Raw genomic sequence first — 26,039 nt, 5'->3', positions numbered from 1 at the left:
TTTGCTCCCATGGAAAAAAGTATGCCCTGGCTCCGTAGACCCAAGCACAGCTCTGGGAGCTGTTGGAGAGGGGCTCTGGCAGATCTCAGCTGATGTATGAGTGAATGGCAGGAGGCAAGGGAAGGATGCCAGGGCCCACCCTGAGACAGACTTCCGAGACGCAAGACCATCCTGCGAGTGCATGAGCGGGTGTGCACATGCGCACATACACACGGATAGCAACTGTCTTCAGGAAGGCACATTGCATGTTTTAATGACAGGCAAATACGGTGATGGTAAACTGCCTCCTCTTCTAAGTATGGGATAGATGGGAAGTCATTAGAAGGAACCAACAACAGAGACTGGGATCCCCAGGTCTGTGAATGATCAAGTGATGGCCACAGTCAGTCTTTGGCTTCACTAGACTGGTTGTGCTTCAAGAACTTCTGGGCATGCTACTAGCTTACCTCTGAGAGGTAAGTATATCAGCACCTTAAATCACATGCTCACACCCCAACCCAGCCCTGCCCCTGCTCTCAGCCACGCTCGGCCACTGTGCATCCATCACCTTACCGATCGGTTGGGTGGTTCCCCACCGTGCAGTGCTCCTCCCCTAGTGGTGGGTTCTTTCTTCCTCTAACAGGCACCAAAATGGCACCTCCTAATGGAGGCCCTGCCTGTCCACACTACTGAAGTGTTTGAGAGAGTGTTCAAGGAATGAAGAGTCTTCTCCAAGGCCCCATCTTTTCCACTTCAGTCTGGAAGGATCTTGCCTCTTCTGGACAGAGCACTTAAAGAAACTCCTGCACTCACAGGGCACAGCGCTGCCTCCTATGGTTTTCAGGCCCTCGGCTGGGTGACGTCATCTCATCTCATTTATATGCATCTAGATTAGGGATCAGATCTACTACTCATCATCCTTTCCAACCTCCCAGCAAAGATCTGCATGCATTTATCTTAAAGCTAACGTAACAGAAATATTGGGTTTGGTGAGAGCAGCATCCCCAGAGTGGTCCCCGCCCCATGTGTAGACCGACCACTCTTAGAACGTGACAGGAGACCCTGGCATTGTCGTGAGCAAGGGCTCACCTTCAGGGGAGCAGATTTGCCTGTGAAAGTCTTGAACTTCGTCTAAACACTGCTCAATAAAGGCATACTGTGAAAAAAAAAATCTGAACAGCTAGAATTTAAGAGCTGATTGTAAGTTATTGCAAATTTCCTCCTTTTGCTTCCAGAATATTTATCTTAAAGGACCTGGTGCATAACAGATCTTTATATGATGACTAATATCCTGCCAAAAGAACAAGAAAAAAATTTTCAAAATTGTTCTGCAGGAAAATACAGGTGGCTCTGTCCAGCGACAGACTCCTCCTTCCTACTCCACTCCCACCCCTACCCTCATCCCCACCCCAGGCAGCCTCTCACTTCCAAACCTTGAGAAGAGCTCTTTCAAGTTGGAACGTTCTTTCAAAATTGCTTTGACTAAGAAACCAAAGCCGGCTGTCTTGCTAACATTTGCTCTGTGTTGTCTGTCTTTGGTGGTCAACAAAATGACCCCCAAATGCCAGAATCCAAATGAAGAATTCAGACATTGAACTTCAGAATAGATGCTTGATAAGATAGGGACTCCGACCACCTGTCAGATGCTAGGAATGCGATGAGGCAGAAAGTGGATGGCAGCGTAGAAAAACACAAAGAAGAAAATCGCATTTAGCTGAGCATTGATGCCAGATTTCCATTTCAGGCGAAATGGGCACTCACAGTTCCGGCTCAATTTTAATTAGAGGGAAAATGGTGAAAGAAAGAGAGAGAGACACTCATTTTCCACAAGAGCCTTAATCAGGCAAGTTGCCTCAAAATTTTAATTCTAGTTAGCCAAACTTTTCAAGACCTAAGCCACTTCTTTTTGTAGTGTCATCTCTGGCTAGCAACTTGTCACACACACACACACACACACACACACACACACACGCCATCAGCACCAGCATCCTTTGTCTCCAGAGATCAGGGACTGTCCCCTCTGCCAGCTAACTCCAGGCAATAGTCAATACTGAAGCTACTTTCGCTCTCGAGATTGTCTCAATGAATCTAAGCTGAGGATAACTTTAAAACCATTTTCAAGGTCTCAGATGCATGTAAGACAAAGCTGGGTGGGTACTGAGTAGATACATCCTACAAATGAACCACTAAAAAATGCACTCTTTTTGAGCACTGGTATGAACTTGTTGTCACCCCAAAATTCATATGTTGAAGCCCAAAGCCCTGCATGACTGGATTGAGAGCTGTGGGGATGGAATAGAGGTTGGGTGAGGCCTTATTGATGTTCTTCCCAGGGAACCAGCAGACACCACAGAGCCCTCCATGCGCACACAGAGGAAGGGCTGTATGAGGACAGAGGACCAAGAGAGGCTTCACCGGAACCCAGCCAGACAGCACCTTGACCTTGGCTTCGGGTCTTTGATATTTTTTATTTTTTGACAGGCAGAGTGGACAGTGAGAGAGAGAGACAGAGAGAAAGGTCTTCCTTTGCTATTGGTTCACCCTCCAATGGCCGCCACGGCTGGCGCGCTGCGGCCGGCGCACTGCGCTGATCCGATGGCAGGAGCCAGGTACTTATCCTGGTCTCCAATGGGGTGCAGGGCCCAAGCACTTGGGCCATACTCCACTGCACTCCCTGGCCACAGCAGAGAGCTGGCCTGGAAGAGGGGCAACCGGGACAGACTCCAGCGCCCCGACCGGGACTAGAATCCGGTGTGCCGGCGCCACAAGGCGGAGGATTAGCCTCGTGAGCCGCGGCGCTGGCCCCCATTTCATCTTTACAATAAGCCTGTGAGGCAGGTGCTGTTGTTATCCCCATTTTAAATATGAGCAAACTGCGGCTGGGAAAGGATATATGCACAGCATCAAATTTCTCTGACCTTAGATGGACAGCAAATAAATGAAAATATGTAAGGTATCTTCAAGATGTGTCAAGACTTTTAAGTTGTATTATGGCTAGCAAGCATTACTTATTCTTCCCATTCCTAGTTCTGGATTTTTTTGTTGGTAGTATCAAATGAAACCTAACTTGAGAACCTCAATACAAAACAGCCAACATAATCAGATCAAAATGCTCATATTTAATCAATACACACCAGGGAACAATTTCAATACCATTTTCCTCATACTATTTTGCCTTTAAAGGACAGTGTCATCTGTTTTTGAGTATAAAGCTGTAGGTGGATTTAAATCTCTTTATTAAGCAATGCTGTCAAATGTGGTGGTGAAGCTACAATCACAGCTCATCTGGTGGGAAATGTGCTCTGGGTTCCAAGAAGCCTGTTCCTTCCTCAACGCATATAATTTAATGGGAGGAACAAGACAATCAAGAAAAATGTCTTGAAATATCTATTTTTATTTAGCATACCATTTATTTGCAAGGCGTACTGAGGGACTACGTCGAGTTTATATACAGAATATGGAAAAGAGGAACTGTGGCAGGATACTGAAGTGGTAGCAAACACAAACTTGAAGTCACTGGAACATGGGCTCCACTCAGCATTGTGGCTTCCTAGTGGGGCCTTCTAGACAAGTCACTTATTGCCTCTAGCTCAGCCTCAGGTCTGAAATGGGAAGAGTAAGTGAGGGTAGAAAGTAGATGGAGTGATGTCTGCAGGATGCTTTGCATTTTGTCTGGTGGAGTAGTCCGGGATCTCCAGGGAAATAGAACCAATAGGTTCCATATAAAGAGAGGGAGAGAGAAACACTTACCACGAGGAACTGACTCATGTGATGAGGAAGGATTAGGAAGAAGTCCCACAGTCTGAGACCTGGGACCCAAGTCAGCAGGTGCAGTGTTGAATTCAGCTGGAGTCTGGAGGCCAGGGAACCAGGGGAGCCAGTGGTGCAAGGCCCCATTCAAGGGCAGCAGAAGGTGCAAGGAAATGGCCTCACTCCTGCAGAGAGGCAGGAAAAGGGGCAGATGCCTCCTTCCTCCACATTTGCTGTACTCACCCCTCCACACGTGGGATGGTGTCCACATGCATTGAGGAGGGCAGCTACTGGGTGTACCAACTCAAATGTCAGGCTCACCCAGAAACACCCTCCCAGGCACATGCAGTCTGGGTACCTTCTGGTCTAGTCAAATGGATGCATCAAATCAGCCACCACACCTTGAAAGTGCTAAGTGCTCAATATGTATTAGCCCTTGTTATTGGCATCTGAAACAGAGGTGACTTTGGATTGTGTTTATCCTGGGAAAACTCCTTTCTGGTTCATGGGTAGAATCCAAGCAGACCCTACAAGCACACGTCAAGCCTTCAGGAGCTATGGTACAAGAGAGAGAGGAAACAGGGCTAGAAGGAGAAAAAAATCTTTTTCAAAATGAAAAACTGCTCTTTCCCAGCTCCCAAGAGGCGTTCCAACAATCAGCAGCGAAAAGTAGCAGATGATGATACTCTACACAAGAGACAGCTATTTATAAACAAATTTAAACGACATACAACAAGCAGCAATACACAGCAAACATCATGGGGTCTACCTGCACAACACACACAGGGACGCAAGCCAGTCTGCAGTCAGCGGCAGTGACTTAGGAGTGCCACTGTGTCACTAGCGTGAGCTTCAGCATGTGTACAGCACCAGCTTTGAGAAACAATAGAAATCGGCAGACACATGCAAACCACGGCGCACAGGTGGCTGTTATTGTACATCAGAGTCCAGGTTGCTCTGACATCAAATCATCACCCTGATGACCCGACAAGGAAAGGACAAGGCTGGTGAAAACCATTAAAGGGGTCAATTGGAAACACCTGCCTATGACTTAGTTTAGGTGATAGGACAGTTAATGCTCCCCCAAAGGTGTGCGTCCCCTTGCATGGCACAAACTTGAGGCAAAAGAGACAGCTCAGCCAGGAACCTCTCCCTAAGTCGCCTTTGCATCTAGCAGTGCCGTGTGCTTGAGCTCCAGCCAATGGGATGGGAGTAGATACGATGGGTGCCATGTCCAGGCCCAGCTTGTAAAACCTCCCAACAATGCTTTTCTCTTCCAGACAGCAGACAGAGGCCAGCACAGTGCTCTCACGAGCTACATGCCGAGGATTCCATTAGCCTCGGTCCCTGATGACTGAGAACATCCTGTCCTTCCCACTCCCACTTACCTTCTACAACTCAGGACGTTTTACAAGCCAAAATTAAACTCCTATTGTTTGAGAGCCTTTGTACACTGTGCCATCTGCTTGTTCTAAGAGTCAGCATTACCCCCAACCAATACAACTAGCATTATCCTAAGTTATAAATATTTGGAGCATGAATATTGCAAGAGAAAAAGCACAGGAACTTGAAACACTTGTTCTGTTTTCTTTTTCTGCTCCTTTCTGTTCTGATGTTGCTGGGCAGGTATCAGGAAAGGTTATCCAACACAGAATGAACGAATGCTGGATCTGACTGACCTATGACATTGTAACTTCTGTTTTCAATGCTTAAAATCTGTAATTAACATCACAATATCTACTCCTCTGTTGAAATGCAGTGAAGATTAACAAATTGTGTGACCTTCCACTCTGAGCTCCTTGGGGATTCAAAGCTAAGCACAGAATAAGCACAGTCAAGTTTTTAATGTACCCAGTAAACACAAGCCCAGTAGAAGTCAAGTTACATAAAACTCGAAGGTGTCTAGGACCCAAGAACCCCAAGTCACTACAGCAATGTACCCAAGGGGGAGTGTGGAGCATTATCTAGAATATTAAGCAGGTAAAAATTATATCTTCATTTCTTCTTAAAAGAGGTTTTAATAACTAAGACAAGTCAGTAACTGTTCAATAACAATGTAATTCATCAAACTGTCAACCTCTGGGTTCCTTGTTAGTTGGATGTGTGTAAAATTATGTAGCCTTTCTACCCAAGGGGTAGCTAGACAGGAAATTCAGTCCCCAGAAGTATTTGAAAGACCTTCTGAAAGCAGGCACCTTGATGCAATCTCTAGCTTTTTGAAAACCAGAGATGAGTCCTCTTTGTGCTCTTTTCAGAATCCAGAAGAATATTTTCAAGTGTACTTTAAGCTAATTTGATTTTCCATGAATTTCTGTTCACGGTAACCTGACATTATATTCGATCCTGCTTCTATAGAGTTAGACAAACACATGCTGGTTGTCTGAAGGCTAAAGGGAGATGAATTATTTTTCTCCTGGTGATCAGACTCGAAGTCTCCAACCTGACTTGGATGAAGTTTGGCCCATGTCCTTCAGTATGTGTTCCATCATGCCCACCACCGTCTCGGCACACTGCCACGGCTCTTCACTGACGAGATACTTGCTGAGCACCTGGGCTAGAAGAAGCCTTTGCCATGTGTAAGATAAACCGCTGTCCTCCCAGAGCCAACACAGCAATATTTATAATTCGACTATGCACCAGTCAAAATGCATCCCAAGCTCCCTCGTTTGTGACAGAGTAGTATGGAGTAGGAGCTTGGGATAACGTTCTACGTTCCACCATACGTGTGTTCTGCAAATATGGCCTAAAGCTTTCAGGTTTGAGTCCCGCTCCCCTCTGCCCATCATCCTATGTCCCCCTGGCCAGCCATCACAACACACTGAGCCTCTTTCATGATTTGAAAGTTTGAGGTACTCAAATTAGGAGGCTGCCATCTTGAATTGTCCAAAACTCACACTGTTCTCATCGATGAGAAGCCTTACTTACTGATTTCTGGCCTTTGACATGCCCACTCGATGCAGGCTGAAAGCCCCACGTCCCGTTCTGGTTTTCTTTTACTTAGTCTTGCTTGGTTCAGCAAACTTTAATGGAGCTGAAGAGGAGACAGAATAAATGGTAGCCATTTGGCCAGGCAGACTTCTGAAAAAACAAATCCTGCAGAAGAGAAAGCCTTCCTTGGATGACACCTGTGCCCCAAGGAAATCGTCCTCATTACGAACAGGGAAAATGGCATCCTACCACATGGGAGTAATTGTTAGCAGGCAAGTGATCATGTAATACACAGCAATTGTGGATTCTGAGGGCGCGATTCCAGACCATGATATAAGCCCAGTTGTCTGCCCAAGGTTAATGGGGTAATATCCTTGCTTACTCCAGCTCCGAGCTAAATTCACTTCGCAAACTCGGAGTGCAGGTGCTGTCTTTTGTATACGGCGCTCAGGATTTACCGTTCTGATGGGAATCCGGGAGTTTAACTTTCCAGGGGGCGTCTGTCCCTCTTTGCATGCAGCAGGCTGCACACACACCCCCGGTTCCAAGACACAAAGACTCGGGGAGCGGGGGTTTTCTGCTGACAGCCTTTTCGCTTTGTTTAGAGAAGCCTGGCAGGCTCCGTGTAATGGGAATACCTGGCCTGGCTGCAGCTCTGGGTCTCGCCCACGACTACCGCAGCATGAGGTTTAAATCACCAGACCCCACGAGGCCAGGAAGCGCTTCCTGGTGTTTTTCACGGAGGCTTTCTCCCCTCACAACCAGAGCGGCTGCCAATTCTGTAAGAAAAGCTGCTCCAATGAGTTGGATCTTGAGGCGTGGGGATGAGGAGGAAATCCATCATGGCTCGAAGGACTCAATCGACGGGCTGCATTTTCACTTTTCCACCAGCTGTTTGGGCAGCTTGAGGAAGGGGTCAGGCGATCCGTCTCCAGCTGCATGCTATTGTCATCAGTGAGGCGTGCCAGTTCCAACGCCTGCAGTGCCATAGGCAAATCTGGTTGCTTGGAAGCACAATGATTGCTGTCTGGAAGTAGCAATTTCCAGCCACCACTTTTGGCTTTCACTGTGGACTTGATATGCCCTGCTCCGTGAAGACATGGCCTGGAACAATGGAGCTGCTCCCGAAAAGCAGGTGCACCGACTGCCATTGCCCCGTGATTCAGAAGTCCCACGTGCTGCTTCTCAGACCACTGACTTCTTGTGTACTGATAGAAGTGTCTGCTGCGTAAAAATACCAAGTCAGCAGTGCACAGCTGGGGGAAGCCTGGACCTGTTTGGCGCTGGCAAAAGCAGCTCTAGTATGAGTGGACGTCATCATGTCCGTGGGAAAAATTAAAGGAATTGAAAGATAAGTTTATTGTGGTGCAAAAGAATCTTGAAATCACATGTATGAGGAGCCCTCAAAATGCTCATGGAAAATATCGACTATGAAAAAGCGGGGTGCCTTACCTTTTAGTTCCATTTCTGCACAAATGTGTTAAAGTGAGTAGGATATGTTGGTCCTGAAGGAATGGAAATCAAATGGTAGAGAACCTGAGGAACTGAACACTATTCTGGTATCGGTACTGGATCTACCAGCCGCAGAGGTTCTGACACGGATGCTAAAGCATTCACTTGTGCCAGACTCTCGCCCCTGCAGGGCTCCGGGCTCGGAGTCGAGGGGACAGACGTGTGCAGGAGTGGTCTCATCACTGTATGATGAAGAGTAGTAACGTGATCTGACAACAGTGAATGCTTCAGAACATTCCAGTTCACCTGCACCTCCTCGGGGCTCTACGCAGCCTTAAACTCAAGATCAATAACTTCTCAATCGATCATAAACTTGTTGTGATGGTTACACAACTGTGTAAACTGACTTTTAAAATACTGGACTGTGCACTCACAGTGAGAGAATTTATAATTTCTAAAATATTCCTCATAAGTGTTAATGTTTATAATAAACAGCAAATATTGTGGAAAAAGAAAAATATAAGTAGCCTATATGATATTGCTGGATATTTTAACAACTAGTTTGAGTTAACTTCATGCCCGGCCCCATCAATCATAAAGGAGTATGGCATTATGTGGCTCCTAAATGTTCCAATTCTTCATAAGGAATGATTTGTTAAAATAGAATTTAGTTTACGTACACTGAGCCTTTTTTTAAACCAAGATAAACATTGGCTTACTCACATCTCCAATTAGACACACAATGTATTTAAAAATCAAAAATACATTTTCAAGCTGGAGAGTACATAAAGAAGGTTGAGTATTTCCCAGTCACCAGGAAAAAAAATAAAAATGAGAATAATTTTATGAATGATCACAGGAAAAAAAAAGCCCTTGTAACCATCCCCTGCAGGTATATTCTGATTGTCTGATAGTCTAATAAAGTGAAGTACATTGATTTCTCTCTCGGGAAAATAGTACTAACTATTTGAAAGAATTGAACCCTGCAAGGCTGTGACACAGAAGGAGAAAGACCTCTGCACCCACTTTAGTGTAACCTCTCAAGTCGTCACTGAAGGAGAAATCTTTCTCTCGTGTGCCTTCCATTCTCACCTATTGAAGCAGTGAGCATGAATCTTTGAACAGTGGACTGCCCTACAAAGATCAGTCCTCATTCACTGAAGCGCCAGGATTCTCGCCAGTTTATCTAAAGCGAGTTCAGACTCCAAAGAAACTTCCCACAGAGAACTGTTGCTTTTCTTGTGGTCTAGGAAATCAATCACCTCTCGAGCACTGTTTAGTCTGTAATGCAAGAAAACCGCTATATTTTTAGGGAATTAAGGAAGGCAAATGTTGAACATCTAGAACCCTCCATTTGTATCTAATTACTTTTTATAAAAGTCCTTGAGAGAAATGTTTTCAGAAGAGATCACAAAATCAATTATTCCTGCTGTTTGCATTTGCTCTCTTAGAGAATTAATGTTATGCATAATTGGCCCACGGGTATTCAAAGGGGTGGCGAGCTGCTCATTTCTATAGTTTCTGGTTATCACCGGATCCCCCCACGATAAGCCTTTCAGCCAGGTGGCATTGTTGTGCCCTTTCGGTAGATTGAAAGACTGAGTCGTAGGAGACTGAATATGTCAGCCAAGTTGATGCCGCAGCAGACTTGGCGTTCGAGCCAAAGACTGTCTAGTCAGGGAACTACTTGGCACTATAGCAAGAGAATCTGAAAACCAAGGAGGCTGCTGTGAGACCCCGCCCCTGGGGAGGCTGCCCGAGGACAAAATCAGACCAGCACCAAGTTCGAGTTGACTGAAGAACGGAGTTACTGGTTCAGCCAGCATGTAAATGTTATGTCAGAACACACTGGATCGCAGAAAAGCTGTCCCCAAAGACTGACCTGAAGGAGGACTCTCCAGGGAGAAGAGATGACTTCCATGTGAATTTTGGTCCAGGAAGGAACAGCCCAGAACCTGGCTTGGGCTAACAGTGGTTGTGATCTGTCACTTATTCTAGAAAATTAGAACTTGCCCCCAGCTTCCAAGTGCGTGGGCCTGATTACTTTAATCAGAACAATATGCCCTCGGGCTGTCAACTGCCTGGCTGATAAACCCAAATGCAAATAGTGCCTCACAGGTTTGGAAGGCGCAAAGACCCAGAGGAACACCCGCTTTGGGCTGGGAACCCCTTCCACATTTTCTAGGAGTTCTTTCTTCTGGTAGATGAAGAAAACAAGCCTGCTTGGTCATTATAAGATGTTGCTTTTTCTTCTTTTCATCCCCAAAGAAAAATGCGCTTCCCTGAGAAGTCTGAAATTCGAAGGTGCTCTTTCAGATCTTGCCATGTAACTTACCGCTTCTGACAGAGTCTCTGAACAGCTACTCGGATCCATTGCATGAAGCACGTTGGCCGTCCTCTGTGGTTTGGATAAAGGGCTTATTCACTGGGATGGACCTGGCTACCCACCATGCTAGCTGGACTATTTGTTGGGCGGCTTGACTTGCTGAGCTAGTGAAGAACCGAGTTAGCCCGAAGCCTGTGTGATGCAGGTGAACCACAGATGAGAATGTTTTAAGTGCTTGTGCCAGAGCTGGGTAGATCTCCTGGCCAAGGCCAGATTCTCCCAAACTCTGTTTCTCCATGTTAAAACTTGGCCAACGTTGTCAGCCCAGTGACAATGAAAAAAAATAAATAAATAAAATGAAACTCTGTTAATAGGATTATACGATTTGGGGGGTAGAATGTTGCTACAGACGATTTATTTTGAAAGCTGATTTCATTTCAGTGAAAACAAGCTCAGCCCATTACACCAGAGACTGTGGTGCCAAACACAATCATTTCTAGTTTGAAAGATGTGATTGCTTTTTAATGTAGAACTTTCACAAGGTTACAAAGAGGGGAAAAAATTAAACTCCTTTCATATAACAAAGTCACTTTGGGATGTGAGTTGCAATGCCCTGACAGTGTCCAGACGCCCTGACCACATTGCAAGTCAGAAGGTGGATCAGTTCGAGCTACACCACTTCTCAACTGTGCTGCTCTCAGGCCTCTGATGGAGTCTAACAGTGGGATTTTTTGTTTTGTATTGTTTTGTTTTGTTTTGTTTTACCAAAATAAATAGAGAGTAAGACACTCTAAATATTGGAAGCGTGTAGTCAGGCAAGGACAGGAGAGATAAGGGAAAGAAATTCAGGTAGAGAAACTTACTCTGTGGGCCTGTGCATGCATGTGTGTAGGCCTGTGCCTGTGTTTATTTGTGAGTGTGTGTGTTTGTGTGTGTGTGTCTGTATTTGAATTGTCTTCACCAAAAACATCCCTTTGCTTTTTCTAGTTAGGACAGAGCATAGCCTGATGCTTAGCCTGTTCCAGTTTAACCTGGCACCTTGCTTTCTCTAGGTTCTATAACCTTCTCCCCCCCACCACCACCCATACCTTTGAGAAATTTTAAAGAAAATAAAGACCCAACAAATCAATGTTCTGAAAACACAATCATAGGATATGAATGAGATTATCAAAATAATGATGGCTGGATTTTTTAAAAAAAGATTTATTTATTTAAAAGGCAATGACAGAGGTGGAGGGGGGAGAGAGAGAGAGAGAGAGAGAGAGATCTTTCATCCATTGGTTCACTCCCTCAATGGCTGCAATGGCCAGGACTGTGCGAGGCTGAAGGCAGGAGCTAGGAACTCCATCCACATCTCCCATGTGGGTAGCAGCAGTCCATGTACTTGGGCCATCATTTACTGCCTCCTGGGTGCATTCTTAGGATGCTGGATCAGATGTGGAGGAGCCAGGACTCAAACTAGCACTCGCCTATGGGATGTAGGTGTCACAAGTGACAACATTCACCCCAATGACTAGGTTTTTTTTTTTTATTTTTTTTTATTTTTTGACAGGCAGAGTGGACAGTGAGAGAGAGAGAGACAGAGAGAAAGGTCTTCCTTTGCCGTTGGTTCACCCTCCAATGGCCGCCGCGGCCGGCGCGCTGCGGCCGGCGCACCGCGCTGATCCGATGGCAGGAGCCAGGAGCCAAGTGCTTTTCCTGGTCTCCCATGGGGTGCAGGACCCAAGCACCTGGGCCATCCTCCTCTGCACTCCTGGGCCACAGCAGAGAGCTGGCCTGGAAGAGGGGCAACCGGGACAGAATCTGGCGCCCCGACCGGGACTAGAACCCGGTGTGCCAGCGCCGCAAGGCGGAGGATTAGCCTAGTGAGCCGCGGCGCCGGCCCCAATGACTAGGTTTTGATTTGGCCTTATTTTATCAGATCTCACGATTCTTTGATAATAGGTGATCCAGAGTGAAAATTCTAGAAAATGACCCATAGAAGCAGGAAAATTTATTTCTATTATCAAATTGATGTAAAGCAAAAATGTAAACCGTTTTGAAGAGACACGCATTTTTCACCTGGAATGCATTGTCTCATCTTTTTTTTTTTTTTTTTTTAATAGGAGTCTCAGCCTTGGCTTCACTTTGGAGTCACCTGGTAATCCTTTTTTTGAAAGTTAGAATTATTTACTCCCAAGTAGCCCCAGTGGCTAGGGCTGGGCAAGGCCAAAGCCAGGAGTTTCATCTGGGTCTCCCACACAAGTTCAGGGGCCCAAGCACTTAGGCCATCTTCTACTGCTTTCCCAGGTGCATTAGCAGGGAGCTGGATCAGAAGTGGAGCAGCCAGGATATGAACTGACTCCCAAATGGGATGTTGGCACCGCAGGTGGTGGCTCAACCCGCTGGGTCACAGTGCCAGCCCCTGCATTGTTCCATCTGTAAGCCAGGCTTCCCCCCAGCTTTGGAGCACAGTGCTCGGGGTCGGGGGTAGGAACCCAGCGATGACGAAGGAGCTGAGTTTCACAGAAGTGTCACACACACCGTGCCATTTTGTCCTCCCAGGAATCAGCTGCTGTGCGTTTGCTGGTGCACTTTGAATGCGTGACATCCTGTTCTCTGTGACTGACCAGGGAACACAAGTGCAGAGTCTCTGTGGGCATCAGGCTTCTCCTCACATACACGTGGCCAACAAAATTAGTATTGGCCTGCCGGGTCTAGCACCAAAGGTCACCAGTCCAGTAAAAACGAAAGGAAATTGGAAAGGAAAGGTGTTTGCCTTCTGTTGAGATAAAGTTTAGGGGAAATACACAGAGTGAGATTGGAGTGCCCAGCTGTCAATCAAGGCCCATTTTCCTTATGGCTCCTGGCAGTCCAGATTCACTGCACCATTCGTTTCGTCCTCGGGCCAACCCAGAGCTCCAGGCCGGCCGATTCCAGGTGGCAGGTGCAGGTTTCCTTCCATTTTCCTTTTCCAGTTCTTCCTTTTCTCTTTGCTGTCACTTCTGTTCTCATCCTGAAATATCAAAATAGGTCATTTTACTTCTTAACATTGGTTTATAGAAGAAAGGGACTGGGCCACCTTAAAACAAAATTTAGGATTCTTGTGGACCATTGTCACTGGTGCCGGAGGATGGGCTGCACTTACCGAGTGCTCACGTTCCAGCGGTTTCATACACCTATTTAGTCCTCACAAAAACTCGAGATAGATTCTATTATCCACTTTGCAGAGGGGAGGGGGGAATTAAGATGCAGGGATCTTCGGAACCTACAGATCCTTTTACTCCAACATCCCTCCTTCCCTCTCAAGCTTGCTCTGCCCCCCAATTTCACTGGAGGTAGTACTCTTCTATTAATTTTCCTGGTTGAGGACTGGACTTATTCAGCAACATGAGCCCAAATATTTCTGCATTTAGGACCTCAGTCCTTGATGGGGAGACTTTTGAGAAAGACTTCAGAGGTCTTCAGGTGAAAAGAAAGTAAAATACTACTTTCTGAAGTTCATAGTATGACAAAATTGTGCATGGATTTCAAAGGGATTTTTTGCACCAAAATAACTCACACTGTCTTGTTATAGGATCTATTGGAGGGAGTAACAAAGATAAGACACCAAAATGAAAAAGCTCTTTTCAGAGCAATATGAATTCTGCTTAAATTGAAGCAAGAACAAACATTACATTCATGGTGAAGCTTGGGTGGGAAAAATATGGAATCACTGACACATTAAAGTCTATGGGGACAAAGACCCAAAGGAGCCAGCAGTTTATGACCAGATAACTCACCGTGAGAGGGACACGATGATGTTGAAGACAAACTCCCCAGTGACACCGCACACGTGTCAATTTGTGAAGAAAGCATCAATTGTGTCCACGCCCAGTTTCAGAGGACCAACGATTAATAGCCAGCACCACAGACATCCCAACTGGTTCAGCTCACACAATTCTGACAGAAAATTAAAGTGTAGAAACCTTCTGCTCAATGGGTACCAAGATTGTTGTGCCCAGATCAGCAGTGGACGAGAAAGGAGTTTTCAATGGAAATTTTCGGCAAGTGGGTGCAGGATCGCCAAGCATTTCTCTGAAGAACTGGAATAGGAGAGGAAACATGGCTTGGCCAGCATGCTCCTGAAAGATAACACCCAGCCTAAGCAATGGCTTCAAATAGGTGGACGCAAAAGTGGACCGGTCAGGAGCAAAGGTCCTAGCAACGGTTACTTGGGATGCTCAAGGCATGTTTCCTGTTGAGTTTCTGGAAAGTCAAAGAACAATAACATCTGCTTATTAGGAGAGTGCTTTGAGAAAGTTACCCAAAGCATTAGCAGAAAAATGCCCACTGAGTCTTCACGAGAAAGCTGTGGTGGGCACACCCTCCACACTGCCATTCATCTCTCTCATCCACAAACAATACAAGGAGAGTTCCGAAGGAAAATCATCAGGCATTCATCTTTTTTTTTTTTTAAGATTTACTTATTTAGGGGCCGGCGCTGTGGCTCAGCAGGTTAATGCCCTGGCCTGAAGCGCCGGCATCCCATATGTGCGCTGGTTCTAGTCCCAGCTGCTCCTCTTCCCATCCAGCTCTCTGCTATGGCCTGGGAAAGCAGTAGAAGATGGCCCAAGTCCTTGGGCCCCTGCACCTGCGTGGGAAACCTGGAAGAAGCTGCAGGCTCCTGGCTTCGGATTGGCGAAGTTCCGGTCATTGCGGCCATCTGGGGAGTGAACCAGCGGATGGAAGACCTCTCTCTGTGTCTCTATCTCTCTCTGTAACTCTGCCTGTCAAATAAAATAAATCTTTTTTTATTTATTTGAAAGAGCTACACACAGAAAAAAGGAAGGGGAGAGAGAGAGAGAGAGAGAGAGAAATCTTCCATCTGCTAGTTCATTCTCCAAATGGCCACAATGGCTGGAGCTGTGCCAATCTGAAGCCAGGAGCCTGGAGCTTCCTCCGGGTCTCCCATGCAGGTGCAGGGGCCCAAGAACTTGGGCCATCTTCTACTGCTTTCCTAGGCCATAGCAGAGAGTTGGATCAGAGTGGAGCAGCTCATGTGGGATGCCAGCACGACAGGTGGCAGCTTTACCCTTTATACCACAGTGCTGGCCCCCAGGTATTCTTTCAGTCCTGATTTGGCTCCATTTTGACTTCTTTTTTATCCTAATTTAGAGAAATCTTTAAAAGACAAGCATTCTCTGAACTGATAATGTACAGAAGATTTGACTGACATGGTTACATTCCCAGGATCCACACAGTTCTCTAGAAATTGACCCAATGGCTGGTATCATCATTCACAAAAGTCTCTTGAATTTGATGGAGTTTATGTTGAGAAATAAAGTTGATATTTTTATTTTTGCCTTTTATCGTCACTTCCCACAAATATTTTGAAGTCCTCTCATTGATGGATGGATACATAGATAGATAGATAAATAGATAGATAAGTACTAGTGGCTGTGTAGGTTTGCCCTGCAAACACAACTCTGAGATAAATAAGAAAAACAGCTTCTTACCTTAGGGGCACAGTTCTGCGTGCCCTTTCACATATATTTTCACCTTTAATCCTCCCCACCAAAACAACTAAACAACATAGCAAATATTCTTAAGAAGCCACAAGTTAGAGAGGTTAAGTAATTTGCCTGCGATTACATGGATAAGCAAGAAACAAGAGTTTAACATGAGCTTGACCTTCTTAACTCCAGCCAGTTAACTTTCCTCCATAGTAGAACACGAGATTCATATCCCGCCTAGCACTGTGGCACTGAGAAAGCGGTGCCACCTGGGGCCATCCCTCTACAATGCTCTTATCCCACAGCATTGGAATGACTCGGTTGACCATCCTTGCCTCCACCAATAAATCTCAGACCCTTGAAATGAGGGACTAGGTTTTTTTTTCCTTTGTTCCTTGTTGAATAGTAAAAAGACATTTAAGTTTCTAAGTTGAATGGAGTGTGAACTCTTAAGTCTCATGTGTCAGAACTGCCAATGTTTTGATATATTTTTTTCTATCTTTCTCCTCTGTGTCCTTGGTACCTAGTATATTGCCTGGCATATAGCGGGTGCCAAGTGAGCATTGGTTGAATTTAACTGTGGGATCCATAGTAGTAGGAGTGAGTCAGGAAACCTGTTACCTAGTACAGAAATAGTATTTTGGATTTATTTCTTCATTCTTCAAGTTGGCATGTTGGAAGTATTTCTAAAGCATTCATTCAGATTTTACTATTCGATCGTGAGATGATGACAGAGATCGTAAGAGAGGCTTTGGCAAATGATATCTCTTACGATATGTTTTTTTCAAAAGCAAACTACATATGCCCCTATAACAATATCCCCCATGGTGAATAAGTCTTAACAGCTATTGACTGATGGTTCCTTCAGTCTCTCTCTCTCTCTCTCTCTCTCTCTCTCTCTCTTTAACGGTTACTTCTTGAATTTCAGTGGTTGCTAAGACGACACAGTCTACACAGGAGTAGAAAACTGCATGAAACCAGACTCCAAACTCAGAGGGCAAGCATACAGCTGCACCAGAAATCATGTCAGTCCAATCCAAATGTACTAAATCCTCCTGTAATGTGTGGTCAAGGAGTTAAGTTCTAAAGGAAAATGCAAACAGCCCGGAGTGGAAACCATAGATGCCTGTCTGCTCGGTCTCGGTAGGAAGGTGGTGGCAAACATGTGAATGTCATCCTAACGCTTTGCCCAGTAATGAGCCCTCACCAAGGGCTCCGGAGTTCTGCAGCAAGGGCCAACGTTTGGGTTTGGAAAAGAGGGGAAGCAAACTGATTCTGTGGTCTGTTAGGAGATCCTGGGAGGAGCTTTTGAGTGCTACAAAGAGTCTTTCCTCTGCCAACCCTCCCAGCCGCCTCCTCCTCCCTAACCTCCTTCATTCTTTTTCAAAGAAAGTTGGAGACTGAAAGAGAAAGGCCAACCAGAGGAAAAGACCCCGAGGCCCAGATCTCCTTGGCCTTGACCGACGACCGTGCCCCAGTAGTAGTCTGCGAGACGGGCAGCCCTATTTCATTGAGTCTGTCTGGCTGAAAGGGAAAACTGCTCTGTGTGATGACTTTATGGCAAATGCTGGCCAAAGCTTCGCCCTGCATACTGAAAGAGAGACATTTCTGACCGCAGCCCATGAACCACTCTTATTTACTCTGGCTCATGCCCACTATTTGTTCATAGGCTTTCTGTCTCTCCTAAATGCGTTCCAATTTTGGAGGCTAAATCATTGCCAGTAGTTTCCAGGACATTCCGCTAGGCTAAGCAAAATTGCCCTAAGCGGTAGTCAGAAGCCACTGGGGTAGTATTGTAAATACAGACTATTTGCAGAAAATGAAAGATACTGAGCATCTTATCTTTCTTTGTGCTGCAGAAATCCATGGGTTGAACCTCGCAGAAAGCCATGCAAAGCACTAACAAACAAGAGACAAGAGCAGGGTACAAGGGCTTGCATCCCCCACTAGATCTCAAAAATTGGGCTTGAAACCACTGTGAAATCCCAGCCTAAAACCTCTGTAAGTGCATGCTATGGCTGTGAGCAGGAGGCACGTTGGACATTAGGTGCAGTCTAGCCAGTAATAGCCTTTTGCCTGGTATGGATTTAAAATGAACATAACATCTGAAAACAGGAGCTGGCACTGTGGCATAGTGGGTAAAGCCATTGCTTGCTGTGCCAGCATCCCATATGGATGCCGGTTCGAATTCCGGCTGCTCCACTTCTAATCCAGCTCTCTGCTGTAGCCCGTGAAAAGCAGTAGAAGATGACCCAAGTGCTTGTGCCCCTGCACCTGTGTGGAAGACCCAGAAGAAGCTCTTGGCTCCTGGCTTCGGATCGGCGCAGCTCTGGCTGTTGTAGCCATCTGGGGAGTGAACCAGAGGATGAAAGACTCTCTCTCTCTCTCTCTCTCTCTCTGCCTCTGCCTCTCTGTAACTCTGCCTTCAAATAAATAAATAAATCTTTTTTAAAAAATGAAAACAGTACTCCTATTTCTCCTTTTAAAGATTTATTTACTTATTTGAAAGGCAGAGTTAAAGACTGTGGGGGGCGGGGGAGAGGAAAGAGGAGAGAGGAGAGAGAAGAGAGGAGAGAGAGAGAGAATCTTCCATCCGCTGGATCACTCCTCAAATGACCACAACGGCCGGGACACTGCCAAGCCCAAGTCAGGAGCCAGGAGCTTCTTCCAGGCCTCCCACATGAGTGCAGGGGCCCAAGGACTTGGGCCATCTTCCACTGCTTTCCCAGGCCACAGCTCAGAGCTGGGTCGCAAGTGGAGCAGCCAGGACTTGAGCCAGTACCCTATGGGATGTCAGCATTACAGGCAGTGACTTAACCCACTACACCACAGTGCCTGCCCCTGGTTTCTCTTCCAAACATAGAAAGAAATCTGATGCCTTTTACTCAAGATCTGAAAACAGTGGGGCAATGGTAAGGAGAAAACAGTGGCCAGACAAGAGCCATTTTCTCAGTGGTAGTTGTCTAGGCCAATATGATGCTTCACCTTTGGCCTTCATGGTCATGCTCACCCATGCTGAGTTCTTAGACATTGTTATGTATGCACTTATTTATTCAAAGGGCAAAATGACAAAGACCAGTCACAGCTGGTCCAAGCCAAAGCCAGGAGCCAGGAGCCAGGAGCCAGGAGCTTCTTCCGGTTCTCCCATGGGGGTAGCAGGAGCCCAAGCACTTGAGCCACCACTCAGTATCTTCCCAGGCACCTTAGCAGAGATCCATATGGGAAACAGAGCAGCTGGGGTTCAAACCAGAACTCTGCTCTGGGATGCTGGCATTCCAAGTAGTGTGCCGCAATGCCAGCCCTGAACCGTGCTAACTGTGAGATCTGGGGTAATTGGGAAATTGTCCATTTGTGATCAAATATCTCAGCACTGTTGGGCTGCCGTATCCTGTGTCTTGCCTCAGGCAGTGACTAAGAAAAGGGTGTGGGAATTCTTACCTTTATGTAGCGCTTTTGCACACTTCCTGTTAGACTTGCTTCTAACTAGATCAGAGATTTTATTTGCATTCATAATGAATCCATGTGTGCCTTAGAAAGCCAGCAACGCTGACATCTACTCACTGATAGGACCATATTTGTGTTTGGAAAGTAGAAGGAAGCTCATTCCAAAACCAAATAATCTATCAAAAATAATGATTGTCAATATTGACGGAGTTTGTGGATTCAAAAGGCTTCCATAGGAGCCTAGGCAGCTCATATCAAGAGCCTCAGGTGGTCACTAATGTCATACATAAGAGTGTTAGTTGTTAAATTAATAACAGGAGTCACTAACTCCCAGTGCAGGACCTCTGTCCTCAATGAATTGTATTATGAGAATTAACTGTAAAACTTATTCTCAAACAGTTTGTGTGTGTATGCATGTGTGTGCAAATTGTTAAAATCTTTACTTAGTGTAGAGTTGGTCTTCTGTGTACAAAGTTAATTGAAAATGAATTTTAATGGAAAATGGGACTGGGAAGGGGAGAGGGAGGAGATGGAGGTGTGGGAGTGTGGGTGGGAGGGAGGGTATGGCAGGAAGAATACTGTATTCCTAAAGTTGTACATATGAAATTTGTATTCCTTTAAAAATAAATTAATTAATTAAAAAAAAAATAATGATTGTCCTTGGGTATGGTTAAGCTGATTCTTGGAAATCTGTCTCTATTTTACACTGTCTCTTGAGACATAGTAATACAGGTACATTCATCCTAAGAATGAAGCAGAAATAAGAGGAAATAAGCCACAATTAAAACTCCACGTGTTAGGTTGGGAGGGAGTAGGGAAGGGCCACGCACGTCTCTAACCTTGTGCACTTTGGTAGCGACAGTGGCATTTCAGCTTCAAAGAGTGGACTAGGTAGAAACAAGGCCACCACATCCAAATGGTAGCAGGGTAGAAGAAACACGGGACACCTCCTGCCTCCTCTGGCCTCTGTCTGCTTTCAATTTTGCAAAATCGCTCCTGTCTGGAGATTGTATATTTTAAGTTGCCTCTCTAAGCTACACGGCGGTACAATGTCAGGGAGCCTGATCGCCAAGCCGGGCAAGGGGATGCAAAGGCTGTAAAGGCCCCCAACCCACAGGAAAAAAAGACAAGGACCGAGCGGCGTCTGGCACATGCAGGGACCAGGAAGGTGGCACCAAGAGCCGTAACATTTCTGTTATTGTGAATTTAAGACTTTCTACGTGTCTGTGTTATGAAACACTAATACCCCTTTGGAATTTCTAAAGGTGACTTCCTAAGAAACGTGAACCGGCCAGAGGTTTTACTGGAAATGAGATTCCATGGCAAGAGGCCTCAGAGTGAGCCAATTTCTCCATCACCCATACAGCAAAGGGGAAAACCGGGGACAAACGCTGGACTGTGTGCTGCACTTGTGTGTGCACACACACCACGATGTACCGAGCTCCTCGGTGGCAAGTGGAAGAGAAAAGACATGAACCGGTCCCCGTGTCCAGCTGCACCTCCCCAGTAAGCCACGTAGCTCTGTGTGGGGGGAATGATGCAATGATGTGTCCCAGGTTTTGCTTTTCACATTGCATACTTCTGAAATATAGACACACCTATAAGATGGGCACGCTCATTGTTTCGGCCTGCCGAGTAACTAGGAAGCTGAAATGAGAAGAAAGTGGGTGACACAGTGAACCTGGGGCTCAGAACACAGCCGGCCCTCGAGAATTGCTCCCTGTGTTATGATGTAGGCTAAGATTCAAGGGGATGCTTTAACTGTGGTGCAGTAACGGTACCCACAGCCTCCTCTCCAGCAGGGAGGGCCAGCCTTGCGCTTAGTGGATAACTGAGTCCATCTTCAGTTTGTTTCTCACGCGCACCTTCTCCAGCTCAGCTTTACTGAGCAGTCCGTGAACCCCGCACCACGGCGCACCTGCAAAGCAGTCTCTCCACCCCGCAGAGGCCGCGGTTTCCTTGGAAGGAAGCAGCACGCACAGAGATCGCCGCCGCAGTGGGGAGCAAACCTCCCGGAAGGCGCTCGTGCGTGTTGCAGGCGGCGTCGCCCGCAGAGGAACGGCAAAGCTGCCTACTGGCCGCTTCTGAGAGATAGCAAGGCGGACGCCGTGTATTGCAGTTCCGCGGCCTCACCACTCTCCTAGAACAATCCCTGCCCAATTGCCTGTGTCTAGGCACGAGTGTCAGCCTTTTCTGAAAGGGAGCAAGTGAGACAGCAGGTTGTTTTACTGATGCATCTTCTCTGTGTACTATTACTGAACAGTGATGGAAGCAGAGAAGTTACGGCAAGTGGGAGAACGCCTGGTCAATGAAGATGGACCTTGGTGGGGTGAGCGTGTGCGTGTGCCCTGTGCCAACACTGGAAACCCCAGGCCTCAGGCCCACTTCTGTGCGAGATGCACAAACCACATAATTATTCAGAACCAACAATGGTCCTCCTGATTTCTCCCTGGAAATCACTATAAATCACATGGGAAATTTTCCCAAGAGTTGAAAGTTAAAGCAAAGCCCTGCCCAGTCAATAACTCAGTGAATATATTCTGGCTAGGCCATGAAGCTATTCAGAAAATCTTGGATTAGTAGAGCAAAAATGAAACATAAACAGTGTCAAATCAAAACTGCTGTGGGCATTTTTCTTTTAAAGAAAAAGTTCTCCGGCTTAAGTCGTTATGTAATCAGAAACAAAGCATGGCTGCTGTTTTCAAAGGGACGGTGGAGAGCAGTAAAGATTTGATGTGCGGCCACTTAAAAGAAAACAGGCCCGGATGGTGAGATTACATAGTCTAAGTAGGAATCAGCCTGCAGGCACACCATGGGGAGAGGCCATGGCTGTGCCCAGCGCCCTGTCTGGGTGCCAGCCCCTGGAGGAGACAGGTACGTGTGGGCGCTGCCCCTGCGGTGAACAGAGCGGTCCAGCACGTTCTCGGGCCGTCTCCCTCCTCACCAGCGCCTCCACCCTCCCGTGGGCTGAGCCCTGGCTGTGCCAGACACCCAGGGACTCTCCCACACTCCCGGCCCGGTCGCCTCCAGCAGAGCCAAGCCTTGTCTTTGCGCACAGTTTTAAGGGTGCTAAGCGTGATGTCACTGCCCCCAAAGTATGACTCCTACCCATTGGACGCTGAAATTTCCCCAGTGAAAGTTCCCACCTTCGTGCTCGTACAGGACTGCTGCTGGAGGGGGGCCAAGGAATGGACACCCCCCCCCCACACGGGACAGCAACAGTGCAGGAAAACGCTCTGACCCCTCCTGCTCGCGTCCCAATTGGATTGTCACGTAACTTCCCGTCCCCTGGGTAAACTCTCAACACGCATGGGGTGTGACACAGGTGGAACTTCACGGGGAATGTGGTCCACATGGGGCACAGACGGGGTGCAGAGCATGGCCGATCAGGAGAGGGACACGGCGGGGACCTTGGGTGACCAGCGTCTACACCTCTGAGTTTGGGGCAGTGGGACAGAGCAAGGGCCGTTTCAGAGTACGTGCGTGGTGACCAGCAGCGACTGCCTGGTGTGACTTAAGGCAGGCCCTGCCAGTGGAACTGCCAGCCACATACACGGCCCCAAGTCGCCCCTTCCCGGCCAGCGTGTGCTCCACCTCCTGCCCTGTGCCTCTGCCTGTGTCTCATTTGGGAGCTTCGCAGCGGCTCCAGCAGTGTCTGGGCTTCGTGAACCAGGCTTAGAACAGCCCACGATCCTGTCCCGGGTTCCTCCATGCTGAGCAACCCCTGGCTGTGGCACAGCATGAATCCTTGTCACCTTGTTGGCCGGGAGGCAGTGTGTCGATCTCTTGGGAATTGCAAAGATCTACACGGGCCCCTGGAAGTAACCCAACCAAAGGTGTATTCTTGGTCAGTCCTGTCCTATAATTAGGAATTGGTCATTCTTTTTAAACAGGGGGAAAAAATCTTACTTGATCCTATTGACTCTTTTTTAAAAAAAAGAATTATTTTATTTATTTGAAAGAGTTACAGAGAGAGGTAGAGCCAAAGAGAGAGAGGTCTTCCATTCCGCTGGTTCACTCCCCAAAGGACCACAACCGCCAGAGCTGAGCTGATCCGAAGCCAAGAGCCAGGAGCTTCTTCTGGGTCTCCCACATGGGTGCAGGGGCCCAAGGACTTGGGATATCTTTTTTTTTGCTTTCCCAGGCCATAACAGAGAGCTGGATAAGAAGAGGAGCAGCTGGGACTTGAACCAGGCCCATATAGGATGCCGATGCTGCAGGCTGGGGCTTTAACCCACTGCACCACAGCACCGGCCCCTCTTGTCAACTCTTTCCTTCCTTTTTGCAGGCCTTTATTCTTTAAGAGAACTGTACATCGTTATGCTGTATAATATATAATAGGCCTCAGTAAAATTATCCCGATGGGCTGGCACTGTGGCATAGAGAGAAAAGCCACTGCCTGCTGTGCGGACATCCCACGTGGGTGCTGGTTGGAGTCCCAGCTGCTCTGTTTCTGATCCAGCTCCCTGCTAATGGCCTGGGAAAGCAGCAGAAGATGGCCCAGGTCTTTGGGCCCCTGCAGCCACGAGGGAGACCCAGGAGAAGCTCCTGGCTCCTGGCTTCACGGTAGCCCTGCTCCTACCATTGCAGCCAATTTGGGGAGTGAACCAGCAGATGGAAGCTCCCTGTCTCTCTGTCTTTCCTCCTCTCTCTGTAATTCTACTTTTCAAATAAACAAAAAAAATATTTTTTAAATAAAAAATAAAACGATCCCAATGCAACATGGGTTTCCCAGAAGGCTGGAAGCCTGGTCTATGGCTCTATCCCCTTCAACCACCTGAGGCCCCTGGCTTCCAAGCCATGGGACTTCCCTATGGACTCGGGGCCTGCAGGGCTCTTGGGGCAATTGTCAAGGCTGTGTTTAGTAAACAGGCTCTTGCACCCCTGGAAAAGGACCTTTCTGGACTACTATGGGAGAGAGATCTCCAGGACCATTATGGGTCACCTAGGTGGGGCAGGTGAGGTGGGATGAAAAAAGGGAAGTTGATGTCTGAAATAGAAAAAGCAATCAATCTAAGAAAAGTCTCTTCAGCCATTTCACCCAGTTCTTTGAGTTAAGAAGGACTTAGGAGCCCAGTTTTCCTGAAATCTTAATGTTGCTAAAAGCAGAGAATGTGTGCCAGTCAACATGAGGGTAATGCCATTGATTTCCGATCAGTGTCTTGGGATGAAGCTGACCATGCCAGTTAAGAGTATTTTTTAAGTGTACTTTCATTTGAAGTAGAGAAGATTAAAAAAAAAAAAAAAACTGGAAAGAAGAAGAAGAAAAACACACTTTAACCACTTTACCTCATTCAATTTAATTTCCAAGCCAGCTCCGAACAGGAATGAAGCCATTCCTCATCTCTTCTCCTGAACACTCCTGATATTTTGCTAAGTGTATCATTTATTTTGCAGCAACTGTGTCAGGAAAGCTAACCCCAGCAGAATAATCCATGACTTACAGATGGGTTACAAAACAGCAGAACAATTAGAGAAAAAACAATGTAGTTTTTCTGTGCTAGTTGCTTTGTCTTTGTGAGTCTACGTTATTCAAAAAGACATTTTTTTTCCCCAGCAAATTGACTGGGGAGAGCAGTACGAGAAGGACACAGCCTTAGATGAGAAAAAGTAGAAATCAATTTTCAACATTAAATAGTGAATCAATGGAGTTGCTACAACCATCAGTCAAGAATATAGTTGCGGAAACGTAGTCCCAGGAATGTCATTCTTCTCAACTCAGGAAAATCTTCCCTTGTGAATCACAGAGATTAAATCGTTTTTACAGAGATTATGTCTAAGGAGGCCACCCAGATTCACCTTTCAATGACTCATTCCCTAGTAGCAACTCCAAAGACATTAAGCTCCTTACGCCAGAAATACACATGTCCCGTGGAAACTAAGTATATCGCATTGTGTCTTCCATTCACTGGGCTAAAAGCAGTAGTTGGCCACACGCTAGAATCACATTTCCACAAGATAACGCTACCAAAGGGAAAAAAATGAAAAAAAAAAATGTTTATTTGAGATCCTTGTGGATTAGATAAAATTTTCCCTGTCCAAGATGGGTGCCTCAGAACAATTTTGATCCTGACCCAGCAAATGCAATGTGTGCACTGGGTCTCTGGAATCTGAGGCGGGAAACTAAACAAGTGGTCATTACTGAAGGGGGTTTCCATAATTACTTTAATGGGAGAGAGCGATTTTATGTGAAGGTCTTTGTGACAACTCAGGAAGAAACAATCAAAAGGAAAATTGTTTTCACAGCTTGTGACAAGGTAATACCAATAAATAGGAATGGCGCCTTGATCGTTTATCCTGGAGACCCTAATACTTGGGTCGAACATATAATTTATCGTCCAAACCAAGATTCTTTAGAGAGTGAGAGGGACTGCAATTAACAATTATGCTGCAACAACAGGTGTGCATCTGGACAGTTCAAGCCAATAAGGGCATAGGACCGCCCTACTGATATTGCAAAGGAGATTGGCAGGTTTCTAACGAATGTTTCATTTGGAAGGGGCTTTTATAACAAGTGTGATACATGCCTGTTGCAACTACAGAAGTCATGGCTTTTACACATCTGTGATATATATGAGACAACATACCATTTGGCAACATATGGCTCATTGATTTAATGAAGCTATGGAAAGGATGTGAGAAATGTCTGCCTCTTTGGGGTGTGTTAAGTTTGAGATTCCTGCTAA

General features: G+C 46.4%; 1 long non-coding RNA gene across 2 annotated transcripts in view; it reads right to left on the bottom strand.

Moving 5' to 3' along the window:
• Positions 1–12,582: 12,582 nt before the first annotated feature.
• LOC127492624 (uncharacterized) overlaps positions 12,583–26,039 on the bottom strand; it is a 71,462-nt gene continuing 58,005 nt past the window's right edge. For both annotated transcript variants that reach the window (XR_016222755.1, XR_016222759.1), the window contains exon 3: positions 12,583–13,430. This is a non-coding gene — a long non-coding RNA (uncharacterized LOC127492624). The remainder of the gene's footprint in view (positions 13,431–26,039) is intronic.

Source organism: Oryctolagus cuniculus, chromosome 16 (assembly GCF_051225735.1).
Source record: "Oryctolagus cuniculus isolate XC-2025 breed Fujian yellow rabbit chromosome 16, ASM5122573v1, whole genome shotgun sequence".
Taxonomy (NCBI): domain Eukaryota; kingdom Metazoa; phylum Chordata; class Mammalia; order Lagomorpha; family Leporidae; genus Oryctolagus; species Oryctolagus cuniculus.
Note: the sequence above shows the minus strand (reverse complement) of the source record. Positions and strands in the feature narration are given on the sequence as shown.